The following is a 16440-nucleotide window of genomic DNA, read 5'->3' on the forward strand; positions in this document are numbered from 1 at the left end:
TGGACGGACTGAGGCCTTCAGCAAAAGTCTGAAACCTAAAATCCCCCTTCACAGAATAGAGTTCCTAGGGCAGTGTCTACCCTGGTTGAGGTAAGTGATGCAAGATTTATGAGGTGTAGGGGGTGGTTAGATCAGTGCTTTAAATGGGCCGGGCCAGTCCGGTACGGAGTACCAGCACTCTTATTTTGAGGAGGAGAGTAGCAGGACTTCTCAAGAGAAATGCAATACCTTTAATTGGAGTGCACTGGCACTTCTCAGAAACAAGCAGGTACTCTGGTACAGAGTACCTGCACTTCCACTTTTCCACTTCAAGCACTGGGTTAGATGCTTACAAAGCTTTACACCACAAAGAGGAGTTACTAAGATGGAAAGTGATGCATGGCTGGGCTCCATCTCAATTCAAGATTTGTTGCGGAACATTATTAGTGGTTGAAAGGTGAACGGGTTGCAGTATTTTAGAAGTTCCCAACAAGGGAACGGATGGGAATCTCTTCCCTACAAGTGCTCAAAAAAATCATTAGTGTATTGGTAGGCAATTTACATCGTAAGTAGAGTTCGGCGACACAGTGGTCAACAGCAACTTCTGACAGCTGCTGTTGAGGGCGGAAAATGTCCGCTGCGCCGCAAGGATGGGATTCAAACCTGTAGATGACGCACGGGCCCAGCAACAAGGAAGTAACCTGCTGAGCTAGCTTCTCCAACTGTGCACTGTAATTCAGTGGCATATCATATAATCACTGACCAGATCTACACAAGGTCTTCAATCAAAATGAAAGTTCTGCCAACATTTACAGGGAGCCCGTTACTAAAATGCATCATGTAAAGCACTTGTTTTACCTTAAATACTAAAGCATTTTGTTGCAGTGTATCTTATACTGCATGAAATACCATTTTTAAATAATGACTTACGTATTCACATTGCTTTCGGTTACCTACTGAGACTTCATAGCACTATAAATACATAAGTGACTTCAACACTGCGCCAACCAGGATTCAATTCTGAGACCCTCTAATCTCACATACAGACATCTGCACTAATCATATGAATCGAAAGAGCTTTCATAGCGTGAAACAGAAAATTCCTAACTATTCGTTTAATTTGCATTTCTTTTTCAATGGAGGTATGTGCATTATTTTATGTGCAGTTGGCTGAAGGCGCAACAACAACAAAATGCTTAAGGAATATTTTGTACTTTTTAGACACGTCTTTGACCCTGCCACCAGAGTGCTCAGGGTCACAGTTGCTGTACCTGTGTATTCACTATAACTGCTGCACGTCAGAGAAAAGAGCCTGGAAAGGCGACAAATAAACCAAGTCCTGTTTCCAAGCCATCGTCATTTACAAGTACTTACTCAGGCATTTGTGCCCCCTGAGAATGGTCCCACAGAATGGTCCCTCCCCAAAAAAAAACGGCGTGCACCCCCACAGTTTGGTAATTATATATACATATATATACACACACACACACACTTTATTAATCAAAATTGAAAGAATATCACAGCACTCTCCTTGCGATTTCATCATTTCATTCATTTATTTACTCCTCCATCTCTCCTTCTACGCGTTTCAACCATCATGGTCTTGATCACGATATTGTTTCAATTTTGATGATTAATGCCCTTGCAAGTTTGGTCCTTCCTTGCAGCACCCACCAACTGAGTAGTGCGCCCCCGCTGAAGGACTGCCTTGTTGAGCTATCTACACACAGTCAGATTTACATGTTTGCTTTGCCTGTGTATAGATCTGTATACGCATACATAGACATACTCATACATAAAAAGTCAGATATAAACATTTTAAGCAAACAAGGCTGCTTTGAAGTGAAAGGTAGTTGGGCAAATTAGTATGCGTGGCAAGGAGCGGTGTCTGTTTTTCTGTGTCGCCTCCTGGCGCATTCAACAGCTATGGTGGCGGGGCACAAGGAGGAGGGGCAGTACAAATACCTGGTCAGAATTTTGATTTACAACTCTCACTTTTCTCACAGAGATGTGTTCCTCCTGCCTTGATGTGGCATGCAGGGCTTTTAAGTGGAATGAAAAAACAAAGGGGTCTCTCAAAGGGGCATAGCGGTGTTATTAAGGGTGTGGCTTAAAAATCCGCAAGGTAAAAAAATCTGTGCGTAGCATAGTGCGCCGCCAGACTGGTAATTTGCTGCTTCGGTCATTGCATACAGATATATGATACAACAAGTAACATTACACCTACAACAAGTCAGGGCTATTCGCTTTAACAATGGTTTTAACCCCTTCGACGCTCATGACGAGCTGGGCTCGTCATGAGGTAGCCTCCCAGCACGCTCATGACGAGCCCAGCTCGTCATGAATAATGGGTTTTTGCATATTCCAGCACAGCAGGGGAAAATGTGCCGCCACGATGTGGTTAAGTTGTGTAAGATAAATAAACAACAACTATGGCTTCGTTGAATAGAATATTGAAAATGCTTCAGTTCTGAAATGATGAGGCTGTGAAAGAATGAGTCTCTTTAAAGTTACATCAAAGGCAGTGAAGGGGTGTCCTGCTGCAGGGTTAGGATTTTTTTCCACCCTAAGGTTGAGGGCAGAAATGGACAGCCCGATACTCCGATAGAGACCTGCTTTTCTGAACTGCTGGTACTGAGCACCGGCAGGACCCGGCCCACTTAAAGCCCTGGTGGCATGTTTATAGCTGTTCAACAGGCGGGCCTTGAAGTGGTCAAAATACAGCATGTTAGCTCTAAGATCGTGAAACAATCCAGTTCTGTGGGTGTTTGACCTTTGAACTCCGAGAAACCCGTTAGAACCCTTGCCCCCACGGTCACAAGGCAAGGTGACAGGGCGAAGGTAAACAGACGAGCCTTCAGTTTGATCAGGTGCCAGTGCGCTCCCTGGACTCACTCCCAGAAGCGCCTCGAACCCTCAGGTTTCTGAGCACGGCTACCCAACCACGGTTCAGCCTGGAGCGGACCCGAGCAGCTGTGTTTTTGGAAACCCAGAAACTTCTGGGTTGAAGAACCTACTAACATACTTCTAACTCTCAAAGTTGTTTTAAGGGCCTCGACAAAAGCCAGCCCGTTCGTTCTGTCCATTTCCCTTCACTCCAGGATCTCGTGGTCTCTCCCGTTTATTTCCTGCACATACATGACCCAGTCTCTGTCTTGCACGTAGGTATCCCCCTGGCCCATACCGTATATTCAGGGCCACTGAAATGATGCAATTATGAGGCTGCGGCATTTTGCACATAATTATAGATTTGCCTCTTTTGCCACATAATCCATCATCTGCTGCATATTCTGTAGATCTTAAACAAAAAAAAATGTTTCTAGCTCAACCGCCTCAAAGGTTACCCAAAACGCAGTGACACATGATGCTGCGTACTGGAAGGCACTTTGCAAAGGTTGACTTTTCTGTTGCTTGTTGCTATATGTGGGTGTTAGGCTGGTGCTAATGAGGTGCAACTAATGCCCAGGCTGTGTTAACAGGTGTAAAAAAAAGAAAAAACAATGAAGTAAAAATGGGCCGCATTATGCTGCATAACGTGCCTTTTCCTGCCACATAATTTACCCCTCTCTTGCTGCATAATTCCTGTGTCCCCGAGTATATTTCTTGCATATAAGATGCCAAAGTCACCCAGCACAGCCAGTCTATTTCCTGAACATAAAGGTTCTCTGACCCATCCGGCCTATTTCCTGCTCATAGGAATCTTCAGGTCCATCCAGCCGGTCCATTTCCTTGCACTTAAGGATGCCACGGCCGCTATGAGTACTGCAAGTAAGAATACCAGGCACATCTATTCTGGCCATTTTTGCAAATATGAAGTGGAGTATATCCAAAAGGCCTATTTGCCTATCGGGGAAAAATACCACAGACCAATCCAATCCGCAAGTTTTTCTCCTGATATAAAAACCCCAGGCCTCCCAGCCTCCCCATTTTCCTTCAGATAAAGACCCACACATTGGTCCATTAAGCCATTCCATTCCTGTAGCGGTAAACATCACTGCACACCATTCAGAGTCATCACTCAATTGCCACTCTACCTAATCACAGCACAGTCTTTACTCTCGCAGGACAACTGCCTGGCTCAGTACTTGGAAGTTCATTACACATGCCTGCAGACATTACATTAACACAACTGGCCCTGCCTCTCTGACTTGAGGCTCCATGCTCAAGGTTACAATTGTGTTCTTCACAGATTACTCTGCAGAAGCAAAATCCACAAATTATTCCTTCTCCAGCTCTTCTCCAGGTCTTCTGAACAGGTTCTTCCTTTTGTGTTTTTGGGAGAACTCTAAAACACTGTTACGGAATTACACAGTAGGTCACTGTTGCAAGATCGCCAAGGGCAGGGCGAAACTGCTAAAGCTAATGGGTTTTCAGTACAAATCAAATAATATAGAAGATGTGTGAATATTTCAAGTACTTCCTGTGATTGGGGAGAATCTGGATACATCTGGGGGCAGGCTTCTTTTTAGAGTAACTGGCTACATGGACTACCAACTTGTGATTGAGTTTGTTCTCAGTATGTTTTATAATTTTGTGAAGCAATCTCGGTGTGTGGTTTAGTGACAGTGATGAAGTACGCAAACAAATAAGCGAAGCCGTCAGATTTGAGTTACTTTTTGGCAGCACAGGAAGAGAGCATAAAGCAACGATAAAAGCAGAAGAGCTGACGAGAAATACTGCGATCAAAACTGGAAAAAAACAAACATCAAGCTATGCCATGTCGACAGCGAGGTTAGCGTTTCAAGTGGTGATTACGCCACCAAACACACAAACATTTCCTCTCACCCAAAAAAGATCCACACACTGTATGTATATAGCTGCACCACATGCGTGGGCTCGCGACCCGGCCTTTAAAAATATCACAATTCAATGAAATCTCGACTACAACCTTCCAGGAATCAGAAAATAAGGAATAAAATTTCCAAATGGGGCAGTTAATTCAGACGGCATGCCGATACAAAATCTAAAAAAGCTGAAATAATACAAACTTGAATTATCTTTCTGTTTAAATCATTTGTTTTTCTTTTTTGTATCAAACCAACACACTTTCATTATTAGTTAAATATGACCTCTTCTTGCTTCTAAAACCCCTTCTTTTGATCTCTTCATTAGTGTTACTGTCTGTCATTTTTATAAACTGTGAAACAGTTTTGTTTTTAAAGGGGCCAGCAGGTGCACTATGTCACAAAAAATGTCTACACCTAACCACACACCAGAGAGACAATAGAATTCCTACGGATGGTAAATTTGCATGACTGAGCAAATTGAACTTGGAATTTTTCTGACCCTGCTCGATCCCTTCAATATCTGTTTGGTTGTGCAAGAGACATACATAGAAAGAGCCCAGTCTTCTGTGGGTGGGATTAGTGCTGGAATGGCTAAAGCCAGGTCCCTAGAAAGTGTCACCATCTGGACAACCCGGGCAGAGGAAGAGAACAGACTCCCCGGTCTGCGACATCACTCGCAGACCCAAAAACGGCGACATTCACAGTCCCACATCATGTTGTTCGAGTGAGGACTTAAAACCAGATTTAAGGCTGACACATCACTTTAATACCTGCACCACTTCAGTCTGTAGTGCCTAAATCAGACAGACATAATTCCAGGAAAGTAACCTCAGCCTGACATCACTCTATGAAGGGAACGCCAGACAGCAACATCAGTCCAGGAACATGGCCTAAGACAGGCGTCATTCTAGGAACTTTACGTCATACTGTAACATCATTGCAGAACCAACCAGACAATCTGTGACATCAGTCTAAGAACATGACTGACTGACCGGGACATCATTTCAGACTGACATAATACCTGTCCACACAAGTTTCCCACGCCAGTAAACTTTGTGTTGAGAGTTTTCCTGGCAACTCGGAGAAATTTGGTTTATTGCCTGTCTGAATCTAAACCCACTATCAATGCTGTACACGAGTTGCAGGATCATGCACATTAACCCTCTGAGCTATCTTACAGGTCATGCTGTTGTACTTTATAGTGTAATCATAGCTTAGAGAACTTTACTTCTTAAGGAAGGCCAGGTATTTGAGAGGACTCTTTGGTGCACACATGTAAGATTTTTACCTAGGGTTATCAGGATTATGAAAATGTTTGTGTTTAGTAGGGTATCCATAGGGTTCTAGTGGGGGAACTGAGGCTGTAGATGCATTAGTGCGATATTTCCTGTAACACATTCTATAGAAGTGGCCAATATTAAATAAAACTCAACTCCAATAACGGTAGAGTGAAGAGAAAGGCTCTTGTTTTAAGGCTACCAGGAGGACTACGATGGCCTACTGGCAGGCGGTGGTCTTTCTCAGAACGATCCATTGGTGGAAGCCATCTGTCAGTTTCCTCAACACCATTAAGTGGAGAAGTGTGGCTCAATGGTTAGAGCGGCAGACCCTGATGCAGAGGTCTAGCCCGGGACCAGGGTTCAATTCCCCGCCTCGGCGGGTCTTGGGCTCAAAATTCCACGGACCTGATAATTCTCGCCTCGGTGCCTATTCCAATCAAGGAGTCCCACTCTGCAACTCTGGGCAATAGCTTGCTTAATCTCCACAACGGCCCCCACAATGCTAAGGATGCCTGGCCTCCACCTTGGGGGTGCCCAGGAGTGGACACCTCACAGGGAAAGCCAGGATGGGTTCCACAGCGGTATTCGTACAAGCGCCTTGAGACCCTTGCGGGTGAGTAGTGCGCTATACAAGTATCATTTACATTTAAGACATTTCCTCGCTGTTAATAATGTTACCAAATGCTGCATAGTCAGCGGGTACAGATCATGCCACGGAGACTACTAAATATAACCAAGTTAAAAAAAGAAGTAGCCTTTAGTTGGAATGTATCATGAAGACAACAGATTAATTTTGTGTCCAAGAAAGATTTTTTTCAAAGGATAACCATATCCAGTGCAGCTATAGCAGGTAAAATGGCTATCAACTCGTCGCGAGGACAGGGAAATGTTAAAATTCTTGATTTTAACCTAGGGCAGGGAGCCCAATGTCAGCGTAAAAACAGCTATTTTGCACCTAACTGGATGACAAAGCATTGTCCTCCAAGAAACAGGATGTGTCTTGTGTAGTAGACAGGCAACTGACTCAAGTCTCATTTTTTGGGGTTAGGTATTTCCCAAGAGTTAATCAACTTGGCCCTTGCTCCTGCGACCGTTTGATAATTACGGAGGACTTCAAGTGATGGGAATGGTTAGTTAAAAAAAAAAAAAAGTAATCACAGGTTAAGAATTGTTGTTTTTCCAGATATTCCCAGAGTGGCCTGTAGTATCCTGTGCCTGCCCTGGCTGAGTGTTACAGTGTGTTGGATGTGGTCTGTGTGTAGACTGATCCCTTTCCCTGACGCCTTGGGGTCTGTTGGAAGGGTCAGAGAGGACCTGGAAGCTGAGCTGGAAACATCAATAGCTCCTTGTACATTTTGGCCCTACCTATGTGCTTGGACCTTATATACAAAATGTAAATACAAATAAACTCACTCTGTGTAGTACCTGAAACCTGCAGCTGGGCTGTTTGGGGTGGCACATGAATCTGGCATTGCCACCCTATAACAAGTGGAAGTGCACCAATTACATTGCAGCTGGTAGCTACAACCCCATCAGGAGGGGGCCAGATTGTTCAATGTATACCCAAACACTATAGATATCTGAGCATTTTCTTTAACTCATCCTCAGTTCATTCATCTACTACTGAATCAAACGCAGGCCGAGCTGAGAGGGCATTTAACAACCAGTATAACCTGAGGCAAAATGTCTATTAGAACATTCCACCCACTGAGGGGCGAATGTTCTAAATTAAAAAGGGAGAAATAGAAAGACAGTCAGGGGAATGTTGGGGCAGAAGGCTTTTACCAGTCATTATAAGCCCCAAGCCACTTCATTGTCTTCAATTGAGCTCCTGACATTCCAATGTTCTAATATAGCCTCAGAGCCCGACTTAGTGGCCTCTACCGGCCATTAAAGGTCCGCTCCAGCGTTAAAGGCCCTTGCCGAAGGTGAGGGCCTTTAAGAAGGGAGCAGGCCTTTAATGGCAATTACTGCCCGCTATGGAGGGCTCTAAGGCTATTTGAGCATTCCGCCCCTAGAGGGCAGAATGTTCTAATTTATAAAACGAAGGCCTCACGGAGCCCGAGCAGTTTGAAATCCACTCTGGCTCTGTGAGGTCTTTGTTAAACATTGGAATGTTGATGCTCATGCTCCGGGCTTCTACCGGCCATAGAAGCCCGGAGCACTCCAATGTTTTCAATGGAGCTCCCAACATTCTAATGTTTTATACTGTTTGTTGGTCTTTTTGGAGAGTGATCTGGAGTGGGCAACACGTTTTAAATGCAAAATGTGATACAGCGGTCTCCTGGTCTAACACTTGTGGTCACGTTGATGACCACCCTAAGAAGGGGCATCAGCAGGTATGTTTGTGACCTGTTGGACCCAAGGAAGCGAGCCTGGTACTAGCCGGAACTTATGCAGGTGAATTCATACATGAAATATCACCTGAAAATAACAACGCATAAATTACGATCAGGGTTGCCACGTGGCTAGTATGTAACAGTCATGGCCAGTGGAAAAATAGGAAACATTTGAAAATATTTTTTTTCCAACTTTGAAATATAAACTTAAAACAAGTACCAGAAACATATTTTCACAAGTATTGGTGTTATGACTAGGTTTTCCTCATGTCTATATTCAGGAACTTTCCCCCCCCCTTTCTCGCTCTCCTTTATTCCCCATCATTTTTTTCATACACAAATATTGATATTGTTTACTTTATTAGAATGTGCATAAAATATTTCAGTACAATTTCACACCAATTGTGTGTTTTTTCATTGCTTGTACAATCTTTCCTTGTAAATCAAATATTCTTTAAAAAAAGAAAAGAGAAGCTTGGAAGAGGTTACCAATGCCAAGGGTTACAGTGACGTTTTTACGGTGATGTTTTCGGCGAACCATTCAGTGTTCCTGTACAGGGGGTTTCAGAGAAAGCGGGGTCTGAAGAGTGTACAGATTGTTCACCTGCTGACTGTTGAACCAAAGATGGTAACTCCAGCATTTTTAATGATGGGCGAATAGGGCCGGATTGTGCAAAAAATTGCCAAAGGAGATGGAGACCAGCCTGATGGGATCTTTGGCTCAGATGGCACTTTAGGCTCTCCGATAAGACCTCCAGAAGGACCTCAAAGCGGCCAGGCAAGGCTAGACTAAAGCTCTGGCATTTGTAACACTCTCAGTAAGGACACCCCCTCACAGTAGTGTACCCAGACTCAGTGGCGTAGTGTAGGCGGTTACCCGGGGCGCAAAATTCTTAGGGGCGCAACAGCATTCTTAGGGGTGCAAAATGTTAAAAGAAAAGTGGACGGATACTTGCCTTGCCCGGTACGCTGACAACCCCCGCTACGCCGCTGCCCAGGCTCACCAAGACCTACAAATCCTGATGTTTGTAGGCTAGGAATTGAGTTGAGGACACCTTCTCCTAGAGACAGCCGCACCACAGCCATGCTCCTTCCTCAGCATCAGAATAAGCCTAAATCTCGCTGATGCTTGGGTGAGATCATCAGAGGCCTTCTGGGAGGTGCTGAGACCTGGGCTTGGACAGAGCAGGCGGGACACTGCTTCTTCAAAGCATCAAAAGGCCCTCTTTCCTTGTAGTGCTTCATACTTTCTTCTTTTAAGCATTTATAGTTTCTGCATATTGGGGTCTTTGGGCACAGCCTGGCATGGACCAACTACGACCCCCCCTATCTGTTGAGGGATCAAATCCCACCCATTAGGGGATTACGCAACACCACTACCAGAGTCCTATCACTTTACTCTCCACCTAGACATCAAATTCTTGGAAGTCATCACAAATGCGAAATGCTAGGTGCCTACAAAAAACAGCATGAGTACATACATTTGGGCCGGGTCACTAATACTGGACTGACCCAGATGAATCGATAGACGCAGGGTGGCTGCAGATCTCTGCAGTCAGCAGGACTGGTTTAGTTCAGAACATAAATGTATTGGAAGGCATTTTGTGTGCAGCAAATACAGAGAGATTGAGAAATAATTGTCAGCTGTTTTTGCAACCTGCAAACATCCGGCGGGTACAGACAAGCAGCCATCGCATCTTGTCGGTAAGTAGTCCACACCCAGGAACTCACCGAGACTGCCAGATAGGGCATAAAGCAAGCACAACTGCTACAAAGACCAACTTAAGAAGAGCTACAGCCTTCCAGAAATCAGGGATCTTTGGCACCCTCCACACGGACAAGACATCTGCACCATCCCTCAAACAAATTTAGATACCGATGGATCTTCTCTTTGAATTTATCCACTGATCAATTACGCCACTGCACCATGTTAGCCTCCAACAGGATGGTGTTACCCTAAAACCACTCTACTGTTATGTCCGCCACACTGTACACACACTTTTTTCACTCTAACAGCCAATAAAGTTGGTGGTTGGCACCTAAATGCCCAATTTTGCGAAACTGCCCAATTTTGCCAATCCGCTCACCTTGGCTGTCCGTCTCCTGGTCGACGCGTCCGGTTTTGTGGCCTGATGGTGTGTTTGTTTCCGCCGTGAGAAGACCAAGGCGCGTCGGCTGGCCTGGACTTCCCCGGTTGGTGTACCTAAGGGCCTCGTCGCCGCTCAGGATCCCGCCTCGAAACGCTTCTTCGTCGCCGACGCCTACACCTGAGGTCAGGCACCTCCTGGGCCAGGTTTCGGAGAACTACGAAAGAGACAAGAACACATTCTTAACCCTTTGCTTAGATGGGGGGAAGGAGGTGGGGCCGGGTGGGTGGTGACATGGATGGGGGCAAAACTCTTTGAGAGGACGGTCTGAGATGCAACATGTACCTCAAGAGATAGTGAACCTGCTGCAAACAAGTTTCCACCACAAGGCTTCAAAATCACAGTAGGCGTGGCGTGCCCATGCACCAATGTCAGGAGCAAGTTTATGGAAATCAGATAAAAATCTACTCACGCCTGAGAACGCAGGTTTCTTTTGAACCACTTGCAGTGCTGCTGCCTGTGATGTTCATGGTCTGTGAGAACAGAACAGGCAGTGCCCCAAGCATCACTAGGGCATATTCAATCCAATACACAGAGCAGGTACCACACAAGCCACAGCTCTGTATAAAAATAACAACCGAAGCACGATTGCAGTAGTGTACACTTTCCTCCCATAGATCATGAACATCACAGGCAGCAGCACTGCAGCCTACTGCAGACACGGTCAAAAATCACAGAACCAGAACAGCACTGGCAGCATCCCTCGCATGCACACAACAGGTAGAACACGGGGAGCAGCAGTAGAACCACAAATCACGGTCACAAAAACCGGTGCAACACAAGCAGCAGTGCAAGTGTCTGCAATCAACTTCTCTCCCACAAAAACAGGAAAAGCTTCCCTACTATCATGCAAAGAACAGGTATTGCATGGAGAGATGGAGAGCAGCAGTAAAACCACAAATCACTGTCACAAAACCAGTGCAACACAAACAGCAGTGCAAGTGTTCGCAGCCAACTTCTCCCACAAAAACAGGGCAAGCTTCCCTCCCATGCACAGAACAAGTATGGCATGGAGAGCAGCAGTACAACCACAAATCACTGTCATAAAACAGGTGCAAGACAAGCAGCAGTGCAAGCGTCTGCAGACAACTTCCCTCCCACAAAAACAGGACAAGCTTCCATCCCATGGACAGAACAGGTATGGCACTGAGAGCAGCAGTACAACCACAAATCACTGTCACAAAACCAGTGCAACACAAACAGCAGTGCAAGCGTTCGCAGCCAACTTCTCCCACAAAAACAGGGCAAGCTTCCCTCCCATGGACAGAACAGGTATGGCACTGAGAGCAGCAGTACAACCACAAATCACGGTCACAAAACCAGTGCAACACAAACAGCAGTGCAAGCGTCTGCAGTTAACTTCTCTCCCACAAAAACAGGGCAAGCTTCCATCCCATGCACAGAACAGGTATGGCACTGAGAGCAGCAGTACAACCACAAATCACTCTCACAAAACTGGCGCAACACAAGCAGCAATGCAAGCGTCTACAGTTAACTTCTCTCCCACAAAAACAGGGCAAGCTTCCCTCCCATGCACAGAACAGGTATGGCACTGAGAGCAGCAGTACAACCACAAATCACTCTCACAAAACTGGCGCAACACAAGCAGCAATGCAAGAGTCTGCAGTTAACTTCTCTCCCACAAAAACAGGGCAAGCTTCCATCCCATGCACAGAACAAGTATGGCACGGAGAGCAGCTGTACAACCACAAACATTGTTTACTAAACAGGGACAGCTCAGACAGCAGCAATGCAAGAGCCTTCACGCAACAGCTACTCCACAGTCAGCAGCAGCAACAGAACACAAGAACAACTCATGTAACAGTGGTAAAAGCTTCCCTCACGTGGACCAAATGTCGTACGGGGACAGACATTCAGGCCTTTTTCCACATTGGGGACAGATGTGGCTTCAGTAGGGCAGAAGCGTTGTGATCAGAAAAGGTGCAACTGGACAGTCAAAGTAACTGACACCCTAAGGACAGTCCTAGTGTGGCAATGATTTGCTTGATAATCAAAGCTCACAGTTGTCTGTTTTTACTGATTGTTACACAACAACAGAAACACACAGAAATGAGTTATTCTTTTCAGTGACTCTGCATGCTGACAATCATGACTGCCAGGCCAAGAGTCGCGGAGGTTGATAGATTGCAAGTTAACACATTTATGATATTTCCTTGCACATGTCCCAAAAAAAATAACAGAAGAATTTACTCTAGTGTTATATTTGGCTGTATACAGTACTATAACCAGATGACTGGGAGTGTCATTTCTTCGGTTAACTAAAAGGGCAAATACAACGGTTGCAACTTCGTTTTCTTCACAGAACAAAAATAAACATGATTAAAAGGCAATAAGTAAAAAACAATATAGATAAATACAGATGGAAAGGGTAAGAAAAAATAATTACAGTATTGAAAACCTGAGATGCCGAATTGTGATTAAAGCTCTTAGTTTACGGTTTTTGCTGTAAAATACATATACAACCCATGTATGTTCTCCATTTACCTTCAACAGAGAAAACAAGCATTTGCAATGAAATAGGACTCGGATTTACGCTAGACCTATTGCATTGGAAATGGGAGTGGAGTGCGCGAGAAGTCACGGACTGAGGGGGGGGGCATGGGAAGAAAATAATACTTGGCGTAAATGGGCCAGTAGCCATGGAAGGATACAAATGAGGACGTGTCCGTCATGAGGCGAGACTAACAAGCCTAAAACCAATCCGAAGGCAGCATTTAGGACCTAAGCCAATAAAAAAGATTGGTAGAGAGTGGGTGGAGCTTTCACGAAGCTTCCACGCCATACTGAATGCCTCGCAAAGCGAGCAGCGCACGCGCTGCAACGCTAGGCTCGACCTAAAAAGGAAAGCAGGTCTTCTATTGAGTGGCCACTCATGACTGCTGTCAGACCAATACCTTTGCAGAATAATACGCAAGGGCGTTATATCAATAAAAGGCAGAGTTTTTATAAAGCTGCAGTGTACTGAAATGGTAATGTTTTCAAATAAGCATACTGCATTTGAGGTATGCGTAATACAGGTGGATGCCTGATGAACCTGTAAGTCTACATTTATCAGTGAAATAAATATGGAAATATAGTAGCAAATTAACTTGTTTACACATCTAAAAAAATATGGATACAGACAAAATGATTAAAAAATAAATTTAGATAAATATTCAGACTGATGAGTCTACAAAGTAATAACTGTAACGTGGGAGGCTAATTATAATGCAGAATGCATTACCAATCAAATGAAATTGACAAACTCGGATTGACCTATGGCAATATTTATGGCTCAACAAGAACACCGCCTTGTCCTTTAGAATGTAGTGTCCGAAATCCCTAAAAGAACTAGCTGCTGGTTCTCCCACTTTCGTACTTACCAGCACCACCAGTCTAGAAGAATTAATAGAAGAATTAATACAAGTCCTCCAAAAAAAAACAAAAAAACAGAATGGCTGGTGCAAGTCTCACAATTTACTCATGAAAAAAATAACGTATTAATTTTTAACATTTATAAAATTATAAATTTCCCAGGATAGCTAAGACAACGCCAAGTATTACCTTTAAGTTAAGTCTTTAAGTATTCTCTTTAAGTATATTCTTTTTATTCAATAATCCCATTCTCATGCAGAATTCAGATAATGTGCATGCCACTGGAAGGTAACCTAAAAACAGTATATTAGACTACTTTTGATGAATGACTTGAGTGAGTGACTGAATCTAGATTCCGAAAACTGCAAAAACGAAACCTGTGAAGACCTCAAGGCCAACACAAAAAAAACCTTATGCCAGCGACAGGATGTTTATAATACATGTTAGATATTATAACATTGTGTATCTTAACCAAAGTTTTTCAGGGAATTTCCTGGGTTTTAAAGATACATTTTAACAATTCCTCTTCTTACCACCATGACAAGTGATTACTACTCAAATGGGAGGAAACTTGGTCATGCCCTGTGACATATCCCCTGCCAGCACCCTACACTGTGGAATAGACAAGTCCCTCGTGGTGTACATCAGTGTCTCTTAGGTACAGATCATTCCTTTTTGCCACACCCGTCACTAGGTACTTACGCCCACAGAACCCATGACCACAGTACTTGTAGGCCATGGCACAAGGCCACATCTCTGAACACTTGACACAAAACCAGGGATTGCAGTGCAAGAAACAAGCATTGGCCTTTGGCCAAGTCATGTGCAGGGATCCCTATCCGCACAGCCAGGGCTTTAAGTGGGATGAAAAAACTGAGGGGTCTCTCAAAGGGGCGTACGCCAGTGTAATTAGGGGCGTGGCTTTACAAATCTTACGCTAAAAATCTGTGTTTAGTATAGTGTGCAGCCCGACTTGCGTTTCTGTCATTGCATCCAGATATGTGATACAACAAGTAACATCATACCTACAACTAGGCAGGACTATTGGCTTTGTCAATGGTTATTAGTTGCATAAGATAAATAAGCTGCAACTATGGCTTGCCTTGTTACATATAATATTGAAAAAGCTTCCACTTAAAACCCTGGTGACCCCACCACAATGTTGCAGCTCCTGAGTTACAGAAAGAGGAAAATCCAGAAAGAAAATGACTCTTTAAAGGATTTCCTTTCCCCTACAACTCTCAGCTGCCGTAACTTCTTCTAGTGAGAAGAGAGCAGTGAGGGAAGAGCACATCGATGTGCCTGCTGTCTCGAAACGGGTCTCTATCGGACTGGGTTTTGTGCCCTGGTGCTTTTTTCCAGACTACAGTGACAGCAAACTGCTGTCACTGCAGTCGGGGGAAAAAATGGACCACCTGTGCCAGGGCTCAAAGCAGAGCCCGATAGAGACCCGTTTCGAGGTCCCCTTAAAAAAACTGCCGGTGCTCAGACCCCTTGAGACCCGGCCCACTTAAAGCCCTGCGCACAGCCACCAAGGCACGGTCAGCAGCAATGATCAACGGGCCACCCATTTAGGGCAGTGCGATCGGTTCAGCCGCACCTGGTGTGGACCTTGAGAGACGCTGTTTACGAGCAACAGCTGCAGTATTTCCAGTGTGTCTATCAGATTGCAGGTAACAATACAAGTGTCAAGATAATTCTGGTAATTTGAAGTTCCTGCTGGAGAAAGATCAGAGTTTTGTCTAGTTTGACTCCTCTAAAGTAGCGGAGAACACGTACTGGGCAGATCACATAACTGTATTTTATATGGATAGCTCAGTGGGTTACAGCTTGTGTCACAGAGATCCTTTTGTTACTTGCAGTTCATAAGTTACAATCTTGATATAGAAGAATGTCCTATGAACAGTCATCAAAGAGCTGCATGCAAACCGCATTGATTAGGTTAGGGTGTTAAGTCCCCTGCCCAGTCTTTCATTATGGACACTGATCACTGATGGAGGCTGGCAGTGCAGGAATCCATGGCAGTCATTGAGGGAGCGAAACAAATAATCATCAACCTGGGCGCAACCAGCAATAAAGCCGGCCTGAATGACCAGCAGGTAATGGGCATAAAGCAAGGCCTTCACCTATGCTGTGTGAACCTCCAGCGATGGCTGGTGGCCATGTCTTGCAGGTTCTGGCATGACCAGATTAACATGTATTTAGGGTTCACTTAGTCACAGACAGGATATAACTTTGCACTTGCCATGAGCAGTTGAGGCATAGTGTATGGGTGGGGGCTCAGGCCATACTGTGTGGTATTAGGGGCAGTGGACAAACAATACAATTCAGAAACATAGGAAATTCCCTGGAAAAAAGACAAAACGTTGTTTAAAAGACATAGGACATTGGTACTCACAAACATTTTCCTGAGGGCCACAAAGTTTGGTATATGGTGTGACCGAGGGCCTCACTGATGTCAGCGGGGGTGTAGGGGAAGCAAAGCATGTATAATCTAGTGTCCGTCTTTAAAATGAAGGTGTTCAAGTTAAGG

General features: G+C 44.6%; 1 protein-coding gene across 3 annotated transcripts in view; it reads right to left on the reverse strand.

The window, feature by feature from the left end:
- The window catches only part of ZBTB7B (zinc finger and BTB domain containing 7B), a 134320-nt gene that overhangs the window by 41189 nt on the left and 76691 nt on the right, over positions 1-16440 (reverse strand). For 2 of the 3 annotated variants that reach the window (XM_078670005.1, XM_078670006.1), the window contains exon 2: positions 10473-10689. The exons of the other annotated variant lie outside the window; for it this stretch is intronic. The gene's annotated coding sequence lies outside the window, so the exon portion shown is untranslated. The remainder of the gene's footprint in view (positions 1-10472; positions 10690-16440) is intronic. 3 annotated transcript variants of the gene reach the window in all.

This window comes from Lissotriton helveticus, chromosome 12 (genome assembly GCF_964261635.1).
Source record: "Lissotriton helveticus chromosome 12, aLisHel1.1, whole genome shotgun sequence".
Taxonomy (NCBI): domain Eukaryota; kingdom Metazoa; phylum Chordata; class Amphibia; order Caudata; family Salamandridae; genus Lissotriton; species Lissotriton helveticus.